The sequence below is a fragment of the Salmo salar genome, chromosome 14 (assembly GCF_965601325.2).
Source record: "Salmo salar chromosome 14, fSalSal1, whole genome shotgun sequence".
Classification (NCBI taxonomy): Eukaryota; Metazoa; Chordata; class Actinopteri; order Salmoniformes; family Salmonidae; genus Salmo; species Salmo salar.
In genome coordinates this window covers 98,044,176-98,058,597 of record NC_138304.1, presented here as the reverse complement: position 1 = coordinate 98,058,597, position 14,422 = coordinate 98,044,176, and the positions used below count along the sequence as shown (strand labels likewise).

Here is a 14,422-nt window from a genome sequence, read left to right as displayed (position 1 = left end):
CAATCACCACATCCTCATCGGCAGACTCAACAGCCTTGGTTTCTCAAATGATTGCCTCACCTGGTTCACCAACTACTTCTCAGATAGAGTTCAGTGTGTCAAATCGGAGGGCCTGTTGTCCGGGCCTCTGGCATTCTCTATGGGGGTACCACAGGGTTCAATTCTTGGGCCGACTCTCTTCTCTGTATATATCAATGATGTCGCTCTTGCTGCTGGTGAGTCTATGATCCACCTCTACACAGACGACACCATTCTGTATACTTCTGGCCCATCTTTGGACACTGTGTTAACAACCCTCCAGACGAGCTTCAATGCCATACAACTCTCCTTCCGTGGCCTACAACTGCTCTTAAATACAAGTAAAACTAAATGCATGCTCTTCAACATTCATATTGTATATAGACTTATTTTTCTACTGTATTATTGACTGTATGTTTGTTTTACTCCATGTGTAGCTCTGTGTTGTTATATGTGTCGAACTGCTTTGCTTTATCTTGAGGTCGTAGTTGTAAATGAGAACTTGTTCTCAACTTGCCTACCTGGTTAAATAAAGGTGAAATAAATAAATAAATAAATACAAATTTTAAAATGGATTAAATATTTTTTGTCCCTCGTCAGTCTACACACAATACCTCATAATGACATCACAATACCTCATAATGACATCACAATACCCCATAATGACATCACAATACCCCATAATGACAAGCAAAAACTGTTTATAGAAATGTTTGAAAATGTATAAAAAATAAATATTCAGACCCTTTACTCAGAACTTTGTTGAAGCACCTTGGCAGCGATTACATCCTTGAGTCTTCTTGGGAATGACGCTATTTGTTTTACGTCTATACTGTATGTTAATGTCTATATGTTGTACATCTATATGTATGTGTTCCGAACCATTAGCAACAGCCCAAGCTAAAAGCATGGGTTCAATACTGCTGTGTATATGACGGCCAAGGGTTCTGTCTAAAGTTTCAGGAGATCAACTTACGCTGTCTCAAGCAACCTGAACTCATAGTTTCACTTCGGAATTTGATGTAATTGGATGAACGTCGATTTTTGACCCATTCATTCTGCGTGGTTAGAGGGTTAATTCCACATGGTTAGAGTTTGAACCCAGTGCTGGGCCATATTAGTATTTTGGGGGGGGTGAGCTCAGTTTTGTGAGTTTGAACCCAGTGCTGGGCCATATTAGTATTTTTTTTTTGGGGGGGGGGGGGGGGGTGAGCTCTGAGTCTTGTGAGTTTGAACCCAGTGCTGGGCCATATTAGTATTTTTGGGGGGGCTCTGAGTCTTGTGAGTTTGAACCCGGTGCTGGGCCATATTTGTATTTTTTGGGGGTGAGCTCTGAGTCTTGTGAGTTTGAACCCGGTGCTGGGCCATATTAGTATTTTTTGGGGGGTGAGCTCTGAGTCTTGTGAGTTTAAACCCAGTGCTGGGCCAAATTAGTATTTTCTGCTCTGAGGAAGGCATATATTGACATCCTCAGGACATTTTCAAAAGTTCAAAATCAACGGCTCTTTCTTGTGACCAGCCTGTTCTCAAGTTGAACAGATTTTTGTTGTTGTTGTCTGTTTGTTAGTCTTGAATAAATCGCTGGAGAGCAATACAGAGTTATATAGCCAGTACCAGCCAGACATTATATAGTTATATAGTCAGTACCAGACAGACATTATAGAGAACATACAAAGCCCAATTATGTTTATTTGTGCATGTGTGTGTGTGTGTGTGTGTGTGTGTGTGTGTGTGTGTGTGTGTGTGTGTGTGTGTGTGTGTGTGTGTGTGTGTGTGTGTGTGTGTGTGTGTGTGTGTGTGTGTGTGTGTGTGTGTGTCTGCATGGTACACAGTGTACCAGAAACAAACTGATTGGTTTCCATGGGAAAGCTTAGTGGATGCTGTACAAAAATTGCTCTTGAAACTTTCCATGTGTACAGATCAACCTGATCCAGAGACATTACAGGACAGTGTAGTGATCACCTACAGAAACACATCCATAGAGGACCATTCAGTATGCTGTTGTATGAAAGGTCTAAGGGATAGTTTTAGGTCAGTGGGGAGGACTTGAGCTGTACTTCTGTTACTGAGCGAGGCTTTCCTTTCACATGCACGCACGCACGCACCGCGACTCTCCCAGACCTCCGGACCAACATATAGAGGACCCACGCAGAGAGGACCTACATCCAGACCACATAACCACCAGCCCCTCCAGCCCACCCCGTGCCCCCCACTCCCACAAAGAGGGCCTTAACATGGAAGTCACACATACACCCAGGACGTGAGCGGGCAAACAGGCCCAACCCCCACTCTTACACTAGCCCAAATGCTCAGCAGGCTCTGCTCACACTTACTGGTCCAAGGCCAAACCACAAGACCAACAACATTGGACACTTTATGGAACACAAAGCCTTCAATATCTCACCCTGGAATATCCAAGGCCTGAGGTCATCTGCCTTTGGCCTAAAGAGCAGGAACCTGGACTTCACCAATAAATCGGAAATACAGACATTGTCATCCTACAAGAAACCTGGTATTGAGGAGACGGACCCACTGGTTGCCCTCTAGGTTACAGAGAGCTGGTAGTCCCATCCACCAAACTACCAGGTGTGAAACAGGGAAGAGACTCAGGGGGTATGATAATTTGGTATAGAGCAAACCTTACTCACTCTATTAAATTACCGTAATTTCCAGACTATAAGCCGCAACTTTTTTCCCACGCTTTGAACCTCGCGGCTTAAACAATGACGCTGCTAATATATGGATTTTTCCCGCTTTCATTTTTTTGAAAGGAGATGACTTCAGTGGTTTCAGTGCACAGGAGGAGGAAGATAGTGACCAATGACTTTCTTGGTAGGCTACTGTTTACTGCTAATTTTTTATTTTTTGTTACAAGCCGTGTTTCGTTAAAGCCTATTTATTTTTGTTACAAGCCGTGTTTCGTTAAAGCCTATTTATTTTTGTTACAAGCCGTGTTTCGTTAAAGCCTGTGTAAAGTTAATTTGTTTCAATGTACGGGTAGGCACCTGCGGCTTATAGACATGTGCGGCTTATTTATGTTCAAAATAATATATTTTTTACATTCGGTGCGGCTTATATTCAGGTGCACTCAATAGTCCGGAAATTACGGTAATCAAAGCAGGAACATTTTACATTTGGCTAGAAATTCAAAAGAACATTTTTTTTAACAGAGAAAAATGTCCTGATGTGTGCTACCTATATCCCCCTACTAGTATCCCCATACTTTAATGAAGACAGCTTCTCCATCCTGGAGAGGGGAAATCAATCATTTCCATGTACTAATCTGTGGTGACCTAAATACCAGAACCGGACAAGAACCTGACACCCTCAGCACACAGGGGGACAAACACCTGCCTGGAGGTGACAGCATTCCCTCCCAAATATGCCCTCCTAGACACAACTATGACAACATAACCAACATAAACGGGTCACAACTCCTGCAGCTCTGTCGCACGCTGGGTATGTACATAGTCAGTGGTAGGCTTCGAGGGGACTCCTACTGTAGGTACATCTATAGCTCATCTCCTGGCAGTAGTACTGTAGACTACTTTATCACTGACATCTACCCAGTCTCTCAGAGCGTTCACAGTCAGCCCACTGACACCCCTATCAGACCACAGCAAAATCACAGTCTACTTGAACAGAGCAATACTTAATCATGAGGCATCAAAGCCAAAGGAACTGAGTAATATTAAGACATGCTATAGATGGAAGGAATGTAGTGTGGAAACCTACCAAAAAACAATTCAATCCCTTTTAGACAACTTCCTGGACAAAACGTTCCACTGTAATAGTGAAGGTGTAAACTTGGCAGTAGAAAATATAAACAGTATATTTGACCTCTCAGCTTCCCTATCAAATCAAAAAATTTAAAACAGATAACCAAAGCAAATGAACAAAAATGACAAATGGTTTGATGAAGAATACAAAAACCTAAGAAAGAATTTGAGAAACCTGTCCAACCAAAAACACAGAGACCCAGAAAACCTGAGTCTATGCCTTCACTATGGTGAATCACTAAAACAATACAGAAATACACCATGGAAAAAGAAGGAACAGCACGTCAGAAATCAGCTCAATGTAATTGAAGAATCCATAGACTCTAACCACTTCTGGGAAAATTGAAAAACACTAAACAAACAACATGATAGAATTATCTATCCAAAATGGAGATGTATGGATAAACCACTTCTCAAATCTTTTTGGCTCTATAACAAAGAACAAACAGCAAAAACATATACATGATCAAATACAAATCTTAGAATCAAATATTAAAGACTACCAGAACCCACTGGATTATCCAAATACCTTGAATGAACTACAGGACAAAATACAAACCCTCCAACCCAAAAAGGCCTGTGGTGTTGATGGCATCCTCAATGAAATGCTAAAATATACAGACAACAAATTCCAATTGGCTATACTTAAACTCTTTCACATCATCCTTAGCACTGGCATCTTCCCCAATATTTGGAACCAAAGACTGATCACCCCAATCCACAAAAGTAATAACTACCATGGGATATGTGTCAACAGCAACCTTGGGAAAATCCACTGCATTATCATTAACAGCAGACTCGCACATTTCCTCAGTGAAAACGATGTCCTGAGCAATGTCAAATTGGCTTTTTACCAAATTATCATATGACAGACCACATATTCACCCTGCACACCCTAATTGACAAACAAACAAATCAAAACAAAGGCAAAGTCTTCTCATGCTTTGTTGATTTCAAAAAAGCCTTCGACTCAATTTGGCATGAGGTTCTGCTATACAAATTAATGGAAAGTGGTGTTGGGGGAAAAACATACAACGTTATAAAATCCATGTACACAAACAACAACTCTGCAGTTAAAATTGGCAAAAAACACACATTTCTTTCCACAGGGCCGTGGGGTGAGACAGGGATGCAGCTTAAGCCCCACCCTCTTCAACATATATATCAATGACCAGCTGCAGTAACTAGCTGAGTTTCCTGTTAGTAGTATGAACAGCTGTATAATGGAGTCACAAACTACAGTTGTATAGTGGAGTCAGTCATCCACTACAGTTGTGTAATGTCGTCAGTCATCCACTACAGTTGTATAATGTAGTCATCCACTACAGTTGTATAATGGAGTCATCCACTACATTTGAATAATGTAGTCAGTCATCCACTACAGTTGAATAATGTAGTCAGTCATCCACTACAGTTGAGTAATGTAGTCAGTCATCCACTACAGTTGTGTAATGTAGTCAGTCATCCACTACAGTTGTGTAATGTAGTCAGTCATCCACTACAGTTGAATAATGTAGTCAGTCATCCATTACAGTTGTATAATGTAGTCAGTCATCCACTACAGTTGAATAATGTAGTCAGTCATCCACTACAGTTGAATCATGTAGTCAGTCATCCACTACAGTTGTATAATGTAGTCAGTCATCCACTACAGTTGTATAATGGAGTCATCCACTACATTTGAATAATGTAGTCAGTCATCCACTACAGTTGAATAATGTAGTCAGTCATCCACTACAGTTGAATAATGTAGTCAGTCATCCACTGCAGTTGAATCATGTAGTCAGTCATCCACTACATTTGAATAATGTAGTCAGTCATCCATTACAGTTGTATAATGTAGTCAGTCATCCACTACAGTTGTATAATGGAGTCATCCACTACATTTGAATAATGTAGTCAGTCATCCACTACAGTTGTATAATGTAGTCAGTCATCCACTACAGTTGAATAATGTAGTCAGTCATCCACTACAGTTGAATAATGTAGTCAGTCATCCACTACAGTTGTATAATGTAGTCAGTCATCCACTACAGTTGAATAATGTATTCAGTCATCCACTACAGTTGAATAATGTAGTCAGTCATCCACTACATTTGTATAATGGAGTCATCCACTACAGTTGTATAATGGAGTCATCCACTACAGTTGTATAGTGGAATCATCCACTACAGTTGTATAATAGAGTCATCCACTACAGTTGTATAATGGAGTCATCCACTACAGTTGTATAATGTAGTCATCCACTACAGTTGTATAACGGAGTCATCCACTACAGTTGTATAATGGAGTCATCCACTACAGTTGTATAATGGAGTCATCCACTACAGTTGTATAATGGAGTCATCCACTACAGTTGTATAATGGAGTCATCCACTACAGTTGTATAATGTAGTCATCCACTACAGTTGTATAATGGAGTCATCCACTACAGTTGTATAACAAGACAGCTACAGTACAGCTGCTTTAAACCCATTGACATACAGACTACCTGCACACACACACACACACACAAACACACACACACACACACGTCCCCCTCAACACAGACACATTTCCACTCATGCACAAACACAGAACACCTACTCCCATACTAGGTGGATCTGAGTATCAGACTTCTAGATATATAGATATATGTATATAAATGTATATATATGTATATATGTAGCCAGAATCCAAGTAGCCAGAATCCAAGTGACTCTCAAACAGTGGTACAGTAGTACAGTGGTGCAGTGGCACAGGGATGCAGTGGTACAGGGGTGCAGTGGTGCAGTGGTGCAGGGGTGCAGTGGTACAGGGGTGCAGTGGTGCAGGGGCGCAGTGGTGCAGGGGCGCAGTGGTGCAGGGGTGCAGTGGTGCAGTGGTACAGGGATGTAGTGGTACAGGGGTGCAGTGGTGCAGTGGCACAGGGATGCAGTGGTAAAGGGATGCAGTGGTACAGGGGTGCAGTGGTGCAGGGGTGCAGTGGTACAGTGGTGCAGTGGTACAGGGGTGCAGGGGCGCAGTGGTGCAGGGTACAGGGATGCAGTGGTACAGGGGTGCAGTGGTACAGGGATGCAGTGGTACAGGGGTGCAGCGGTGCAGTGGTACTGTGGTGTAGGGGTACAGTGGTGCAGTGGTGCAGGGGTACAGGGGTACAGTGGTACAGTGGTGTAGGGGTACAGTGGCGCAGGGTGTAGGGGTACAGTGGTGCAGGGTGTAGGGGTACAGTGGTACAGTGGCGCAGGGTGTAGGGGTACAGTGGTGCAGTGGGGTAGGGGTACAGTGGTACAGTGGTGTAGGGGTACAGTGGTGCAGGGTGTAGGGGTACTGTGGTACAGTGGTGCAGGGGTACAGTGGTACAGGGTGTGGGACTGATTGGAGTAGAACATAGAAATAGGAGCTCCACAGCAGGAGGGCTGGGCCCATGGTCACCAAATTAGTCACAACGTCTTACTGGACTAGGAGCTAGACAGAAGAGTACTTGCACGCACGCACGCACGCACGCACGCACCGCGCACACGCACACGCATACACACGCACACACACACACACACACACACACACACACACACACACACACACACACGAGAGGGAAGTGAAATTTGATGTGGGGATTTTATTCTAGTTGTTCTCAATAAGCCCCTGGATTTCATCTGACATTTCCCCAAGAAGAACTAATGAATCACTCTTAGTTGGAAGGCCAATGCTAACTCATCACACATCTGGGAAGAGAGAGATAAAGAAGGATAAAAAGGAATGGAAAGAAAGCGAGAGATGAAGGGAAACAAGAGGGTGAGAGACTCAAGAAGAGGGAGCGAGAGAAAGAGAGAGAGAGAAGAGGGAGCGAGAGAAAGAGAGAGAGAGAAGAGGGAGCGAGAGAAAGAGAGAGAGAGAAGAGGGAGCGAGAGAAAGAGAGAGAGAGAAGAGGGAGCGAGAGAAAGAGAGAGAGAGAAGAGGGAGCGAGAGAAAGAGAGAGAGAGAAGAGGGAGCGAGAGAAAGAGAGAGAGAGAGAAAGAGGGAGAGAGAGAAAGAGAGAGAGAGAGAAAGAGGGAGAGAGAGAGAAAGACAGGGGGTACAAGAAGAGAAGGAAGGGTCTGGGTTCGGGTCAGGGTTCGGGTCAGGGTTAGATTCAGGGTTAGGTTCTGGGTTAGGGTCTGGGTTTGGATCAGGGTCTGAAGGGCTCAGACGTCTGTGAGTCAGCAGCAATCAGTGGAATGGGTGGAGAAACAGCATGATGGCGAGAGGGAGGGACAGACGAGGGACGGGGAAAAATAGACAGTGTACATTTTCACACCTCTGTGGGAGGAGCCTGACCTTAGGTTAGTACACTGGCCAATCACACACACACACACACAAACACAGCCGCTCGGTAGTGGAACTTCTGTCACAGAACACCAGGGTTGTAAACACTGTGGAAACTAAGCCTACGATCCAGATGGCACCCTATTCCCTATGTAGTGGACTACTTTTGACCACAACCTATAGGTTTTTGGTCAAAATTAGTGCACTATATAGGGAATAGGGTGCCATTTGGGACATAAGCTAAGCTATGAAGTTCTGTTTACAACATAGCGCTTTAGTATGTGGTCTGTGCTGGGCTGGGTTTCAATGTAGAACCTTATTTCCTGTTCTCTCCCCTGCACCCTTGTCCTCTCCTAATTGGACTAGATAGCTCTGGACAGCCAGATCTGTCCTCTGATTGGATAACCCTGATGACCTCAGGAAACTGACAACATAGTAGCTCAGTATCATTAACACCTGAAGCATTCTGGGTTGGTAAGGCAATGAACTGCTATGAACTGCATTTTGTGTACACAACACGACCTACCTCATCCTACATACAGTACCTATTCTTCAGATGAAACTAGTAGAAGAAGACAGCAGCTCTGTCTATACAAGCACATATAGTAGCAGAAGAGGAAATGTAAAAACAAATATAGAAATTCATTCATTCTTGTTTGGACAGCATACATGCCCATATAGGAGACAGAGACTACAAACTACAACAGAACCAGTCTTACCTGAGTGTAGAAGGCGGTTGGTCCTGGCCTGGCCTGGTCCGGTGGTCCAGTTGGGAGAAACCAGAAAGAGGTTCAGTTGAAGACAGGGGACCAGTCAGTACTGTGGTTCAGTTGAACACAGTGGACCAGTCAGTACTGTGGTCCTGGCCTGGTCCTGGTCCGGTGGTCCAGGTGTGAGAAACCAGGAAGTGATTCAGTTGAACACAGTGGACCAGTCAGTACTGTTGTTCAGTTGAACACAGTGGACCAGTCAGTACTGCAGCCTTGCTCTCAGATTCCCACTCTGTCTGCCTCGCTCCAGGTGCTTCCACCCTGATTCCCTGCAGAGAGGAGAGAGAAGTCATGTTACATTTACATTTGAGTCATTTAGCAGACGCTCTTATCCAGAGCGACTCACTGGAGCAATTAGGGTTAAGAGCCTTGCTTAAGGGCACAGACAGATTGTTCACCTAGTCGACTCGGGGATTCCAACGCTCTTAACCGCTAAGCTATCTTGTTCCTTAGGAATAAGGAAGGGAAAGTGTGTGTTTGTAATTATAGTACCGTTTGGAAACCAGCATGCAACAGCCGTGTGGCTCAGCTGATAACCTCTATGGGCTAGGCGGGACAAATTCGTCCCACCTACGTAACAGCCACTTGAAGCCTGTGGCGCGATTTTCAAAACCTTAAAAATCCTATTACTTCAATTTCTCAAACATATGACTATTTTACAGCTATTTAACCTCTCTAGGCTAGGCGGGACGAATTCGTCCCACCTACGTAACAGCCACTGCCAGCCTGTGGCGCGATTTTCAAAACCTTAAAAATCCTATTACTTCAATTTCTCAAACATATGACTATTTTACAGCCATTTAAAGACAAGACTCTCGTTAATCTAACCACACTGTCCGATTTCAAAAAGGCTTTACAACGAAAGCATCCTTATGCACTTGAATAGGCGCAATCCCACAGTTCCTTTTTCAATCATGCCGGGTAGGCTACTGCAGTTTTATAGCAGAGCTGTGATTAATATTAACAGCTGAAAAGTAAATATAGTAGCAGCTGGGATTCTCCTCTTTGTAATGGCAACCATCAACACTCTGCTGTCACACTAGATTACATAGAGAAATGTCTGGGCTTTTTTCCCTCCACGCATCAACCACTGTTTAAGGAGCATGCAGCGTCACGCTGTGTGACAGGTCATATTCCGCCAAAGTCTGGATGCCATTAACTCTCCAACCCTGTTCCTGCAGCTACCAAGGGCGTAGCCCTTTCCTGCAGTCAAATGACCAAAGCATCCTCTAGTGGTTTCATGGGTCAAATGTTATTCATATTTTTCATAAGGAATTAACATTTATTTTTTTCAGCAGAAAATCCAGTGTTTCTATATCAAACAGTTTTGTTATAGTTCAGTCTTTTTGTGATGTATATGAAGGGTAAAATTGGGAGGCAAACTATTTTTTTTTTATACATTTCAACTCTATATCTGACATGGTACAGGTGTCTTCTTTCTTTAAGCCCATAACCATGTGTGTGAGGTGTATACTTTTGTTTTAAAGTAGATTTGTTAAATACTACCAAGAAACACTCTGTGTGACCCTGATGTAGACCACTGCAGTAAAGGTCAAGAAAAAACTGTAACATGTTTTCACAACTAAACATATTTAATGAAACTGTTGACAGCCCCTCTCTCTGCGCGCTCGAGAAAGGAATAAAAGACAGAGAGGAGGAGATGGAAACGCACAGTGGTGAGATATTTCGTATCTAAGGGTAATGTCAGCTTATTCATATGGGAAATGTAAAAAATTACCCTATTAATAAGCTATTCAAAATCAAATTCAAATCCACTATAATTGTAGGCTAATAACTTTGTAAGCCGCCCAGCACAATCAATGAACCAACAGCCTCACCTAGGGCAATATTCTCTCCCAGACTCATGGATAGAGAGTTTGGAGTGTGGCATTAAGTAACCAGTCCATCCAGTATGTATAATAATAGAGTCCACACTCAAAGGCAATTAAAAAAAAAGATCCAAGATGGCGTAGCAGTCAGACGTGTGTTTGTTTTGTCCCATGTAAATAGTCTGGTTTTTGTTTGTTTTTTCGTATGTATTTTAATCACACTTTCCATCTACGAACTAAATATTCTTTCCTGCAACCTGCCTCACCCAATGTGGTACGGATCTGCTATTTTTATACCTTATAACTGGAACCTCCATCAAAAGCTAGCCAGCTAACTAGCTACTAGCTACTAGTCATTATTTGCCACTGCTAGCGGTCTTCACCGTTACCTCGGACACCAGCCAGCTTTAGCTCGGACAATACCTGCCAGTCTGCACAGCCGATATCAACCCAGAGCATATTGGACTGCTTTTCTCTACATCACCGGATTCCTGCCGCAAGCTCTGGACCATTACACCAGATCATCACAGCTAGCTAGCTGCAACCGAGTGGCTATTGCTGGCTAACGCCTCTGTCCCGAATCAACCACCAGTTAGCCTTGAGCTAGCCTCGAGCTAGGCCCATCTCCCGGCTAGCCGCCGAAGTATACCAGCTAATTCTTGGGCTACAAAACCTCTTTTGCCAATTGGCCTGGACCCTTTATTATCGTCACGGAGCTCCGCTGATCCATCACAACTGGTCTGCTGACGTAATCATCCGATGTGGTTTCAACAGGCTTTTCTGTTGCGATGTAGCCGAAGACCCATTTGCTAGCCCCGGCCCGCTAGCTTTCTGAACGCCGTGTCTCCCGCTCGCCTAGCGAAGTAGCGACTACCTATGATCACTCGGCTACACAGCTGATGCCTGCTGGACTGTTCACTAACACGGTACCTCAATTTGTTTATCTGTCAGCTCCAGCCTCGAACTCAGGTCCTGTGTGTACCTAACTGACCCTCTCAGCCCATTCATCACAATTTACCCGTTGTTGTCTTAGCTCTCTCGATCAACACCTGTGATTGCTTTATGCCTCTCTCTAATGTCAATATGCCTTGTCTACTGCTTTATCGGTTAGTTCTTATTGTTTTATTTCACTGTAGAGCCCCCAGTCCCACTCAACATACCTTGGATAGCTCTTTTGTCCCACCCCCCACACATGCGGAGACCTCACCTGGCTTAACTGGTGCCTCCAGAGATGCAACGTCTCTCATTGTCACTCAATGCCTAGGTTTACCTCCACTGTACTCACATCCTACCCTACACTTGTCTGTACATTATGCCTTGAATCTATTCTACCATTCCAAGAAATCTGCTCCTTTTCTTCTCTGTTCAAAACGCACTAGACGACCAGTTCTTATAGCCTTTAACCGTACCCTCATCCTACTCCTCTGTTCCTCTGGTGATGTAGAGGTTAACCCAGGCCCTGTAGCCCCCAGTACTACACCTATTTGCCAGGCACTCTCATTTGTTGACTTCTGTCACCGTAAAAGCCTTGGTTTCATGCATGTTAACATCAGATACCTCCTCCCTAAGTTTGTTTAATTCACTGCTTTAGCAAACTCCGCCAACCCTGATGTCCTAGCCGTGTCTGAATCCTGGCTTAGGAAGGCCACCAAAAATTCTGAAATTTCCATCCCCAACTACAACATTTTCCGTCAAGATAGAACTCCCAAAGGGGGCGGAGTTGCAATCTACAGCAGAGATAGCCTGCAAAGTTCTGTCATACTATCCAAGTCTGTGCCCAAACAGTTTGAGCTTCTACTTTTAAAAATCCACCTTTCCAGAGATAAGTCTCTCACTGTTGCCGCTTGTTATAGACCCCCCTCAGCCCCCAGCTGTGCCCTGGACACCATACGTGAATTGATTGCCCCCATCTATCTTCAGAGTTCGTACTGTTAGGTGACCTAAACTGGGATATGCTTAACACCCCGGCCATCTTACAATCGAAGCTAGATGCCTTCAATCTCACACAAATTATAAAGGAACCTACCAGGTACAACTCTAAATCCATAAACATGGGCACTGGCAGCTGGTCATGGGTGCACCTCAGCCATGCTCAAGGTCCTAAACGATATCATAACCACCATCGATAAGAGACAGTACTGTGCAGCCATCTTCATCGGCCTGGCAAAGGCTTTCGACTCAGTCAATCACTGCATTCTTATAGGCAGACTCAATAGCCTTGCTTTCTCAAATGATTGCATCGCCTGGTTCACCAACTACTTCTCAGATAGAGTTCAGTTTGTCAAATCGGAGGGGCAGTTGTCCGGACCACTGGCAGTCTCTATGGGGGTGCCACAGGGTTCAATTCTCGGGCCAACTCTCTTCTCTGTATATATCGACGATGTCGCTCTTGCTGCTGGTGATTCTCTGATCCACCTCTACGCAGATGACACCATTCTATATACTTCTGGCCCTTCTTTGGACACTGTGTTAACAAACCTGCAAACGAGCTTCAATGCCATACAACACTCCTTCCGTGGCCTCCAACTGCTCTTAAATGCTAGTAAAATTAAATGCATGCTCTTCAACCGATCGCTGCCCGCACCCGCCCGCCCTACTAGCATCACTACTCTGGACGGTTCTGACTTAGAATATGTGGACAACTACAAATACCTAGGTGTTTGGTTAGACTGTAAACTCTCCTTCCAGACTCACATTAAGCATCTCAAATCCAAAATGAAACCTATTTCGCAACCTATTTAGCCTCCAACACTCTACTCAGCAAATTGGATGTAGTCGATCACAGTGCCATCTGTTTTGTCACCAAAGCCCCATATACTACCCACCACTGCGACATGTATGCTCTCGTTGGCTGGCCCTCGCTACATATTCGTCGCCAAACCCACTGGCTCCAGGTCATCTATAAGTCTTTGCTATGTAAAGCCCCGCCTTATCTCAGCTCACTGGTCACCATAGCAACACCCACCCATAGCACGCGCTCCAGCAGGTATATTTTACTGGTCATCCCCAAAGCCAACACCTACTTTGGCCGCCTTTCCTTCCAGTTCTCTGATGCCAATGACTGAGACAAATTGCAAAAATCACTGAAGCTGGAGACATATCTCCCTCACTAACTTTAAGCATCAGCTGTCAGAGCAGCTTACCGATCACTGCACCTGTACACAGCCCATCTGTAAATAGCACACCCAACTACCTCATCCCCATATTGTTATTTTTTTTGTTGCTCTTTTGAACCTCAGTATCTCTACTTGCACATCATCATCTGCACATCTATCACTCCAGTGTTAATGCTAAATTGTAAATATTTAGTCACTATGGTCTATTTATTGACTTAAGTCCCTAATCTTACTACATTTGCACACACTGTATATAGATTTTTCTATTGTGCTATTGACTGTATATTTGTTTATGTGTAACTCTGTGTTGTTGTTTTTGTCGCACTGCTTTGCTTTATCTTGGCCAGGTCGCAGTTGTAAATGAGAATTTGTTCTCAACTGGCCTACCTGGTTAAATAAAGGTGAAGTAAAAAATTACTAGAATTTGTTGACACTAGACCAATTGTGTACCAAAGACATCTTAAATCTATGGGTTTTTTAAAATGTTTTTCTGCTGTGCGTAATTTGCGTTAGGCTATTAGGCCGGATATTGTACAATGACACAATCATTATTTTAATTCAGTTTTTCGGACTTGGGCTCATACTGTATATAGGCCTATGTGTATGCATCAGCTCTAACTTGCATA

General features: G+C 43.8%; 1 protein-coding gene across 1 annotated transcript in view; it reads right to left on the bottom strand.

Moving 5' to 3' along the window:
* Positions 1–14,422, bottom strand: part of LOC106570575 (ataxin-1) — a 169,444-nt gene that overhangs the window by 92,689 nt on the left and 62,333 nt on the right. The window contains exon 2 of the mRNA XM_082961295.1: positions 8,801–9,120. The gene's annotated coding sequence lies outside the window, so the exon portion shown is untranslated. The remainder of the gene's footprint in view (positions 1–8,800; positions 9,121–14,422) is intronic.